Source organism: Chrysochloris asiatica, unplaced genomic scaffold (assembly GCF_000296735.1).
Source record: "Chrysochloris asiatica unplaced genomic scaffold, ChrAsi1.0 scaffold00097, whole genome shotgun sequence".
Classification (NCBI taxonomy): Eukaryota; Metazoa; Chordata; class Mammalia; order Afrosoricida; family Chrysochloridae; genus Chrysochloris; species Chrysochloris asiatica.
In genome coordinates, this window is record NW_006408615.1 from 8,761,143 (window position 1) to 8,771,513 (window position 10,371).

A 10,371-nucleotide genomic window follows, 5' to 3' on the forward strand; every position below is an offset into this window, starting at 1 on the left:
CACTTTACCAAGCATCATGTCCTTTTCCAGGGACTGATCCCACTTAATAATATGCCCAAAGTATGAAAGATTAAGTCTGGCCAGCCTGGCTTCTAAGGAGCATTCTGACTGTACTTTTTCCAACAGGAATTTGTCTGTTCTTTAGCCAGTCCATGGTATTTTTAATCTTCTCCTCCAACATCATAACTCAAATGCATCAATCCTTCTACAGTCTTCTTCATTCACTGTCCAACTTTCACATGTACATGAGATTATTGAAAATACCATGGCTTGGGCCAAGTGTACTTTAGTCCTCAAACTGATATCTTATTCGAACACTTTAAAGAGGTCTTCTGCAGCAGATTTGCCTAATGCGATACAGTTTGATTTCTTGACTGCTGCCTCCATGAGTGTTGATGTTCATGCGAGAAAAATGAAGTCTCTGACAACTTCAATCTTTTCTCCATTTATCTTGATGTCATTTATTGGTTCAGTTGTGAGGATTTTTGTTTTCTTTACATTGAGATACAGCCCATACCGAAGGCTGTGCTCTTTGATCTCCATCAGTGTTTTAAGTCCTCTTCACATTCAGCGATCAAGGTTGTTTCATCTGCATATCGCAGGTTGTTAATGAGTCTTCCTCCAATCCTGATGCCACATTTTTCTTCATAGAACCCAGCTTCTCAAATTATTTTCTCAGCATACAGGTTGAATAAGTATGGTGAAAGAATATAACCCTGACGCACACCTTTCCTAATTTTAAACCACTCAGTGTCCCCTTGTTCTGTTCGAACAACTGCCTCTTGGTCTATGTACAGGTTCCTCATGAGCACAATTGTTGTTGTTGTTGTTGTTGTTAAGTGCCATGGAGTCGGGTCCGACCCATAGCGACCCTGTACAGGGTTTCCGAGGGTGTAAATCCTTACAGGAGTAGAAAGCCTCATCTTTCTCCCGCGGAGCGACTGGTAGTTTCGAACCGCTGACCTTAAGGTTCGCAGCCCGATTCGTAACCACTACGTGTTCCAAAATACTCATTCTCTACAATGTTGTTCATAGCTTGTCATGATCACACAATCGAAAGCCTTTGCGTAGTCAATAAAGCACAGGTAAACATCTTTCTGGTATTCTCTGCTTTCAGCCAAGATCCATCTGACATCAGCAATGATATATATCCCTTGTCCCAGGTCCTGGTCTAAATCTAGCTTGAATCTCTGGCAGTTCCTTGTCAATGTATGCTTGCAGCCATTTTAAAATTATCTTTAGCAACGTTTCACCTGCATGCAATATTAATGATATTGTCCTATGAGCTCCACATTCTGTTGGGTCACCTCTCTTAGGAATGGGGACAAATATGGACCTCTTCTAATCAGTTGGCCAGTTAGCTGTCTTAAAAAATGATGTTCTTAATGATCTTGATGTCATCCCACAACTCTCCTGGTGTTTAGTCATTAGTGTCTAATTCATCAAATCTGTTCTGGAGATGATCTCTAAATTCAGGTAGGATATTTCAAGGTCATATTTTGACTTTTCTGGACTTGTTTTTATTTTCTTCAGCTTTAACCTGAACTCGCATATGAGCAATTGATGGTCTGTTCCACAGTCTGTCCCTGGTCTTGTTTTGGATGATGATATGGAGCTTTTCCACAGATATAGTCAATTTGATTTCTATGTTTTCCATCTGATGAGTCCATGTGTATAGTCATCTTTAACGCTGTTTCAAAACGTTTTTTGATTTCTTTTTTGCAATGGACAAGTCATTCGTCTTCCAGTATTCTATCATGTGATCTCCAGCATCATTTCTATCACCCAGACCATATTTTCCAATGACTGGTCCTTTTTCATTGTTCCCAACCTTTGCATTCCAATAATTATCAATACATCTTGATTGCATGTTTGACCAATTTCAGACTGAAGACGTTGGTGGACTTCTTGCATTTCATCATCATCACTTGCTTTAGTGGTTGGTGCATACATTCAAATAATAGTTCCTTGTATGCGTATGGATACCATCCTATCACAGAGAGCATTATACTTCAAGACAGATCTTGAAATGCTCTTTTTGATCATGAATGTGATACCATTCTTCTTCAATCTGTCATTCCTGGCATAATAAAGCATGTGGCTGTCAGATTCAAAATGGGCAATACCAGTTCATTTCAGTTCACTAATGCCTAGGATATCTATGTGTATGCATTCCATTTCATTTTTTACAATTTCCTATTTTCCTAGATTCATATTCATACATTCCATGTTCTGATTATTAATGGATGTTGACAGCTCTTTCTCCTCATTTTGAGTTGTGCCCCATCAGCAAATGAAGGTCCTGAAAGCTTTCCTCCATTCCTGTCATCACAGTCAAATCTACTTTGAGGAGGAAGCTTTCCCCAGCCGTATTTTGAGTGCCTTTCAGCACTTTATATGATAACATTCTGGTGGTCTTCATCATATTTCAGTATTCAATATTCTCATCTGTCAATGTGTCATACTGTGGTGGCTTGCATGTTGCTGTGATTCTCAAAGCTATGCCACAAGTATTTTAAATACCAGCAGGGTCATCCATGGTGGATACGTTTCAGCTGAGCTTCCAGACTAAGACAGACTAGGAAGACAGAGAGACAGACTACTGTTAAATATTTAGTCACTGAAAACCTTATAAATAGCAGTAGAACATTGTCAGATAGCACCAGAATATTGACTACTGACTGGAACATGACGAAGAGCACCAGAATATAGTAGGGACTTAGTAAATATTCATCACGTGTATTCTCAGTGGTGGATGATTTATAAGAACTGCAGCCACAGAGACGCCCAGAGAAGCCCCCCAAAGAAGCTATAATGGGCCCCAAAATCTGCTACTTTATCTCTTCAAGTGTCCCTGAGACAGGGAACCTAAGGGGCCTCTTGGAATGTGACACCGTCTGTTTACTGTAAAGAGACCACCCATATGATTTCTGTAGTTTACTTCCTTGTACGGCCTAACTGGTTTTACCCACCTTGAAGGATGACCTTTCCTTGCGGGTGGAGGAGAATGCCAGACCTTGAGTGGAGCCAGAACTGAGGTATTGAAGAACCACACAAGCATGACATCCCAGAATAAGTCTTGTCTGCCCCTACCAGACCTTCATGGTGGAATCCCTCTTGAAGAAATACTATGCATGGCTTCGCCTAAATGGGCGACTTCCAGGATATCCCCTTGTATCCTTGTGAATAAACATGATGCCTTTTCCACACCCCAAACGGTTAAAACCCCACAAAGTCTTTGTTCAGGGAGATGGGGGTTAAGTGTTGTGTTAAGCACTCCTTGGGTCAGTTTGGGAGCCTCTTTACTAAAATAAACCTTTACTCCTATGGAAACCAGCCTCCCCTGACTCTTTTTAATCACTAGAAGGCCAGAGCCCTCTCTGGTAGGGCAGAGGTGCCAGTAGAACTCCCACAGACAGAAGCTGAGTTTACAGTCCAATGCTTAACCCACTGTGGCACCAATGCTCAGATATTGTTAAATGCCATGGAGTCAGTTCTGACTCATAGTGACCCTGTGTAGGAGAAGCTGGTGATAGGAGAGGGTGGTGGGTTTGAACTGCTTATCTTGTGATTAGTAGTACAATGCTTATCCTACAGTGCCACACCAGGACTCCTTGTGGTTAAGTGCTATCGGATCAGTTCCCACTTATGTTGTTGTTGTCAGGTGCCATCGAGTCGGAACCGACTCATAGCGACCCTATGCACAGCAGAACGAAACAATGTTCAATCCTGGGCCAACCTCACTACCGCTGCCACCCCCGAGTCCATCAATGATGCCACCTGGCTGATCCATCTCGTTGGGGGTCTTCCTCTTTTTCTCTGACCCTCCACCCTACCCAGAATGACATCCTTCTCCAGCGATTGTTTCCTCCGGACAATATGTCCAAAGTAGGAGAGACGAAGTTTAGCCATCCTGGCCTCCAAGGAGCACTCTGGCTGCACTTCCTCCAAAACAGATTTATTGGTTCTTTTGGCAGCCCATGGCACTTTCAGTATCTCCTCCAACACCACAACTCAAAAGCATCAATTCTTCTACGATCCTCCTTATTCACTGTCCAGCTTTCGCATCCATATGAGGCTATTGAAAACACCATGGCCTGGGTCAGGCGCACCCTAGTCCTCAAGTTGACATATCTACTCTTCAACACTTTAAAAAGTTCCTGTGCAGCAGATTTGCCCAGTGCAATACGTCGTCTGATCTCTTGACTGCTACTTCCGTGAGTGTTGATAGTTGATCCAAGAAGAATGAAGTCCTTGACAACTTCAATCTTTTCTCCATTGATAAGAATGTTGTTTATTGGTCCAGTGGTGAGGATTTTTGTTTTCTTGACATTTAGATGTAATCCATATCGAAGGCTGTGCTCTTTAATCTTCATAAGTAAATGTTTCAAGTCCTCTTCACTCTCAACGATCAAGGTTGTATCATCTGCATATCGCAGGTTGTTAATGAGTCTTCCTCCAATCCTGATGCCACGTTTTTCTTCATAGAACCCAGCTTCTCATATTATTTGCTCAGCATACAGGTTGAATAAGTATGGTGAAAGAATACAACCCTGTCTCACACCTTTCCCAATTTTAAAACATTCAGTGTTCCCATGTTCTGTTCGAACAACTGCTTCTTGGTCTAGGTACAGATTTCTTAGAAGTACAATTAAGTGTTCTGGAATACTCATACTTCTCAATGTTATAGTGACCATGTATAGGGATTGTTAGGCTTTAAATCTTTGTAGGAGCAGAGAGTCTTATCTTTCTCCCACAGAGTGGCTGGTGGGCTTGAACCATGGATTTTGTGGTTCACAGTCCTAGTGCTTATCATATGGAGCCACCGGGCTCCCCAGGATTCCTCAGATACTCAATATCTGTTGAACCAATGCCCACATAGTAAACACGTTAGGGCCTACGTGGCGCAGCCATTGTTCAGGTAGTTTCCTCTCCATCCCTGTCATTTGTCCAAGAAGATAGTCCAAGAACCCAGACAGTTCTCTCCTTGAAAGACATCTAAAACAATCTCCCATGGGGACTTCCCTTTCTCCTCTAGTTGAAGAGGGGCCAGTACTCCATGTAGAAAGTGGGGATCCTGGGTACAGTCACACTGTTGGTCATGGAGTGGAGTGGGGGTAGGGCACTCACCAGAAAACCAGTGGGCTCAGTGCCCCTGGACTCAGGTGCCTGGTGGTCTGGGGTGTAGAATTTGCACTGGGCGCTTGGCTTTGGAACTGGGATCAGGGAGAGCTGCCACCAGGGCAGGGAGGGCCCTGTGTTCTTTGGGATGTGATATGGCCTGAGAATTCCTCGTAGCTCTGAGGAGGCTGGGATGGGAGACCCGGGCAGTGGCTGCAGCCTGGAGCCAGACCCTGGGGAGGCCTTTGGGGCACAAGGATACTAAGACTATTTTTAAAAGCTCAGTGGTCGGGTCCCCTGGGAGCAAAGCCCCTTCCAAGACTAAGACTCAATGGGAATACATGCTCTGATTGGTGACCATGTTCATCATAAGGGGAAGTGAGGGAAAAACAGCAATGAAGCTGCAAGCTAAGCCCTACAATGCTCAGTAGACTCCTGTGAACCCAGGTGGAGACCTGGTTGGCCAGCAGTATGGGGACTCCTGGGCTCAGAGTCAGTGACATAGCCACAGAGGACTAGAGTGGAGAGTGAAGCATCCAGCTGATAAGAAGAGAGGGCATATGCACAAGAACACCCACACTTGCAGATAATACCCACTTGACCTGGCTTCAACGGCTGGATGATCAGAGCTCAACTAGAAGAAGAAAAAAGAGGGCGAAAAGAAGAGTAATCTGATACAATTTGATGAACTTGACCTACACCTATGGATGCAGTAGCTCAAAACAGGAAACAAATCTTTACAGCAAGGACCATTCCCACCCCCTCCATACACAGAGTAGACAGGGATGGGCAACTTGGACATTGGCTACCCAAAGTGGGGGGTGGGGGGTCCTACAAAGGCAAGAAGTGACTGGCTTACAAGCTTTCAAGAGGGAACCTAGATTCAGAGGGCATGGAGGAAGGTAGAATCTCCACTGAGTAGTATCCAATCTGTCTAGGCAGTGCTGATGAAATGAAATGCAGATAGGTCTTTTGTGATACAATAGTGAATAATTGTTACAGGACTGATTGTGAGGATTAGAAATGTAAAGGTAGACGTTTTGTAGCAAGGGGGGGAGTGATTAACTTTCCAGTCTAGGAGCGGAGGTCCCTGGGACCATCAACGGAGAAGAGTGGAGAACGGGACCCTACCCAGAGAAGCAGCGATGCCTGAGATGGAGGCAGAGATGATGATGTGGAGAGATGGAGTGGCTGGGGACTTTAGACACAGAGAGGGAGAGGGGCTGTGTGCTGACGACCGGGGGACAGGCTTGCAGGGTATACCCTTTGGTTGGTTGATAATGCATGGAGGGGATTGTAACCATGGCAATGAAACAATATATGATAGGATGAATGTAAAGTTAATGTTCTCCCATGTCAACTATCACATAATTCACAATAAAACATTTAAAACAAAACAAAAAGCATTGCTTAAGTAAGGCTTGCTGCTCCAGAAACTGATTACTCTCATTTCCTTCTATCTCCCACAGACTCTTGGCTAGAGGGTCCTCACAGCCATAAATATGCAGAAGATTTTCTGACCCTTTAAAGTGAAAACCTAACCCATAGTCTTCCAGTTGATCCAGACTCCTAGCCACCCGGTAGTAGAACTACCCCAGAGGGTTCCCAAGGGTGTAAATCTTTATGGAAACTGATGACCACAACTTTCTCCTGCGGAGAAGCTGGATTTGAACTTTGTCAGTCTTTTAGGTAGATCTTAACTTTGCACCACCAGGCCTCCCTTCCACCCTTTGACCTTCCAGAATCCTCCACTTATTACAAACAGCCAGAACTGCAGGGTCTGAGGCCTGCTGGGCTTCCAGACCTCTCTGGTGTCCCATCCAGACTCTGATCACTTCTGGGTCATCCCTCTACTACATCATTACCTTACCTTATCGCCTCACTAGCCTTCCTGCAGTCCCAACCCCCCCAACCCCAACACACACACACCCCTCCACTGTCTGTAGACAGCAGCTCACATGCTGAGGTTAAAACGTAAGTCATATTGTGCCTTTTCCTTGCTCAGGCCTCTGCTTGTCTCAAACTCCCCCACTTTACTCAAGGGAAAGACCAGAATCCTCTACGCCATTCACTGTCTTGCCCCATTTCACCCTTGACCTCATTTTCTACTACTCTCTTTACTCTTTTCCTTCCAGCCACACTGGTCTCCTTGCCAGTCCTCAAAGGCTCTCTGCGGCCTCAGGGCCTTTGCACCTGCTGTTTTCTCTACTTTGCAGTACACCTGCTACTTTGTCCTCGCATCTCTTCAAGTGTGTACTCTTGGCTCATATCGTTTGACTGCTAACCAAAGAGTCAGTGGTTCAAACCCACCCAGTTGCTCCACAGGAGAAAAAACCTGTGATCTTTTCCCACAAAAATATCACCCTAAGAAACCCTATGGGGCAGTTGGATCACTAAGCATTGGAATTGATTCACTAGCACACAAGCACAACTTGGTTGAGATATCACTGTCTCAGGGAGTCCTTCTTGGACAACCCCACTGAAAAGTGTAACCCCTGGGTCTCCAAAGTGCACAATCCCTCTCCCCTGCACGTATCACACACACATTAAAGTCCTTGTTTCTTTCACTTACTGTTTGTCTCCCCCAACTAGAATCTCCTCGTTGTTGTTAATGTGCCATGGAGTTGGTTCTGGCTCATAGCGACCCTGTACAGGGTTTCCAAGGCTGTAAATCTTTATGGAAGCAGAAAGCCTCATCTTTCTTCCGCAGAACAGCTGGTAGTTTCCAACTGCTGACCTTGTGGTTCACAGCCCGATTCGTAACCACTACACTACCAGAGCTCCTTGGAATCTCCTCAAGAGCCGTGATATTTGCCTTCAGTTTCTTTCTAGGTTTTGTTGTTGTTGTTTTAACTTTCTCACTGCTGTATCTCCAGAGCATAGAACAAGTCCCCTTAAAAAAATATGCAAAGAACGTAAATGAATACAAACATTGGAAAAGGGATGAAAAGATCTTTACCTTCAGGGGTTACTACAGAAATGTGATTGAAAACATGGAGATGTGCCTTTTCCACCAATGGGGAGAAGTTCAGAAACTTGAGACAGCTCAGTAAGGGCAGGAAGTGGGCCTTGGGCCATCCTACCACTGCACCCCAGCTTCTATGACCCAGAATTATTATTGTGTAGGTATCATTGTTGTTGTTAAGTGCTGTTGAGTCGGTTCCAACTCATAGAGACCCTGCTAAGGGCTTCCAAGGGATGGCTGGTGAGTTTGAACCCCTGGCCTTGTGGATGAAACCAACCTTTTGGAGAGTGCTTTAGCTGCCATCAAGTTAGCCATGATTCACAGTGACCACATACTCAATGGGATCAGACCATTGTGACCTACAGGGTTTCTCTGGCTGATGTTCAGAAATAGATAGCCAGGTCTTTCTTTCTAGTCTGCCTCAATGTAGAAACTTCACTGGAATCTGTTCAGCATCATGGCAACATGGCTGTGCAGGACATATATTGGCTGTGAATCAAACCTGGATCTCCTCATAGAAGGGGGCACTTCTGCCATGGATCCACCAATGACCCAGCACAAAGCAGGTGTTCAATAAAAATTAGTACACTGAACACTTGGACAAGGAATCTTTCTGGAAGGTAAATTAGCACTTGGTACCAAAAGAAGAACTTTAGATGTGCATTCCTTTTAGGCCAACAATCCCGGAGTTCAGATTTGTCTTGCAAATATAATTACACTAGTTTGCACAGATGTTTGTACAAGGGTGTCAACCTTAATTTGTCCACTCATTCAACTCACAACACTTACTGAGCACTTACTAAGTGCTGGGAGACAGGACAGACAAGTTTTTTGTTCCTGCAAAGCAGATTGTCTAGGGAACAGAGAGGTGGGTAAACAAGAGAAAACCAAACGCAGAAACCACCTGAATGTTCATCAGCGGGGATCCCACAATGCTCGGCTCTGTGTGTTAATACAGTAAAGCATCTGTACCTCTGTCATGGTTGTTGTTCTTGTTGTTACATGCCGTCGAGATAGTTCCAACTCATAGCAACCCTCTAGAGAGTTTCTGAGGAGCGGCTGGTATGTTTGAACCACCAACCTTGCAGTTCAAACGGATCCTGAGGTTGAGTGCTTATCATAACTACAGCACCACATAGGTGAGAAAAGAGGAGACAGGAAAACATATTTATTTGCCTTGTAAATTCTATAAGGTACACACTAGATGGTCCACTGTTATTTAAAACAAAACAAACTCATTGCTGTTGACTCTGATTCATCCTGATGCCAAAGGACAGAGTAGAACCGCCCCCATAGGGTTTCCTAGGGGTCATCTGTGCAGAGACAGACTGCTACAGCTTTCTCCCGCAGAGCAGCTGGTGGGTTCTAATCTCCATCCTTTTGGTAGCCAGCTGAGTGTTTGACCATTGCACCCATGAGACGCCTTCATTTTGAACAGGGATGGACCTTCTTTCTTTCTTTTTTATTAATAAATGTTTTATTGTCAATTATGTGATAGTTTACATGGGAGAACATTAGTTTTACATTAATTCTATCATATATCATTTCATTGCCATGGTTACAATCCCGTCCATGCATCATCAACCAACCAAAGGGTATACCCTGCAAGCCTGCGCCCCCACCCCTTCCCCGACCCTGGTCATCAGCACACAGCCCCTCTCCCTCTCTGGATCTCGAGTCCCTAGCCACTCCATCTCTCCACGTCATCATCTCTGCCTCCATCTCAGGCATCACTGCTTCTCTGGGTAGGGTCCCGTTCTCCGCTCTTCTCCATTGATGGAGGGTTGGACCTTCTTAAATGGTCTTTTGTCTTCTAGCACATTATTTTCCTTTTTTTCTTATTGCAACAAACGCATACTATGTTTCTGGCCCACCACTATTTGACTCTTACAGACATTATGCTGAGTGAAAGAAGCCAGGCACAAGGAGAACGTACCGAATGATACCATTTCTACGAAGCTCAAGAAGAGGCAAAACTCATCTTTGGAGATAGAGGTCAGTTAGTGGCTACTTCCCCAGGGTATTGCTAGGTACTGTTGTGTCGGCTCTGACTCATAGCGACCCTCTGCACAACAGAACATAGCACTGTTTGGTTCTGTGTCATCTCCACATTCATTGTTGTGTTGAGTGCATTGCTGCTGTCACCATGCCAATCCATCTCACTGGCGTCTTCCTCTTTTTCTCCAACCTTCCACTTTACCAAACATGGCATCCTTCTCCAGGGACTGCGCCCTCCTGACAATATGTCCAAAGAATAAGAGACAAAGTCTGGCCATCCTGGCTTC

General features: G+C 44.6%; 1 pseudogene; it reads right to left on the reverse strand.

Moving 5' to 3' along the window:
* Positions 1–4,914, reverse strand: part of LOC102816756 — an 11,762-nt pseudogene extending 6,848 nt beyond the window's left edge.
* Positions 4,915–10,371: the final 5,457 nt, after the last annotated feature.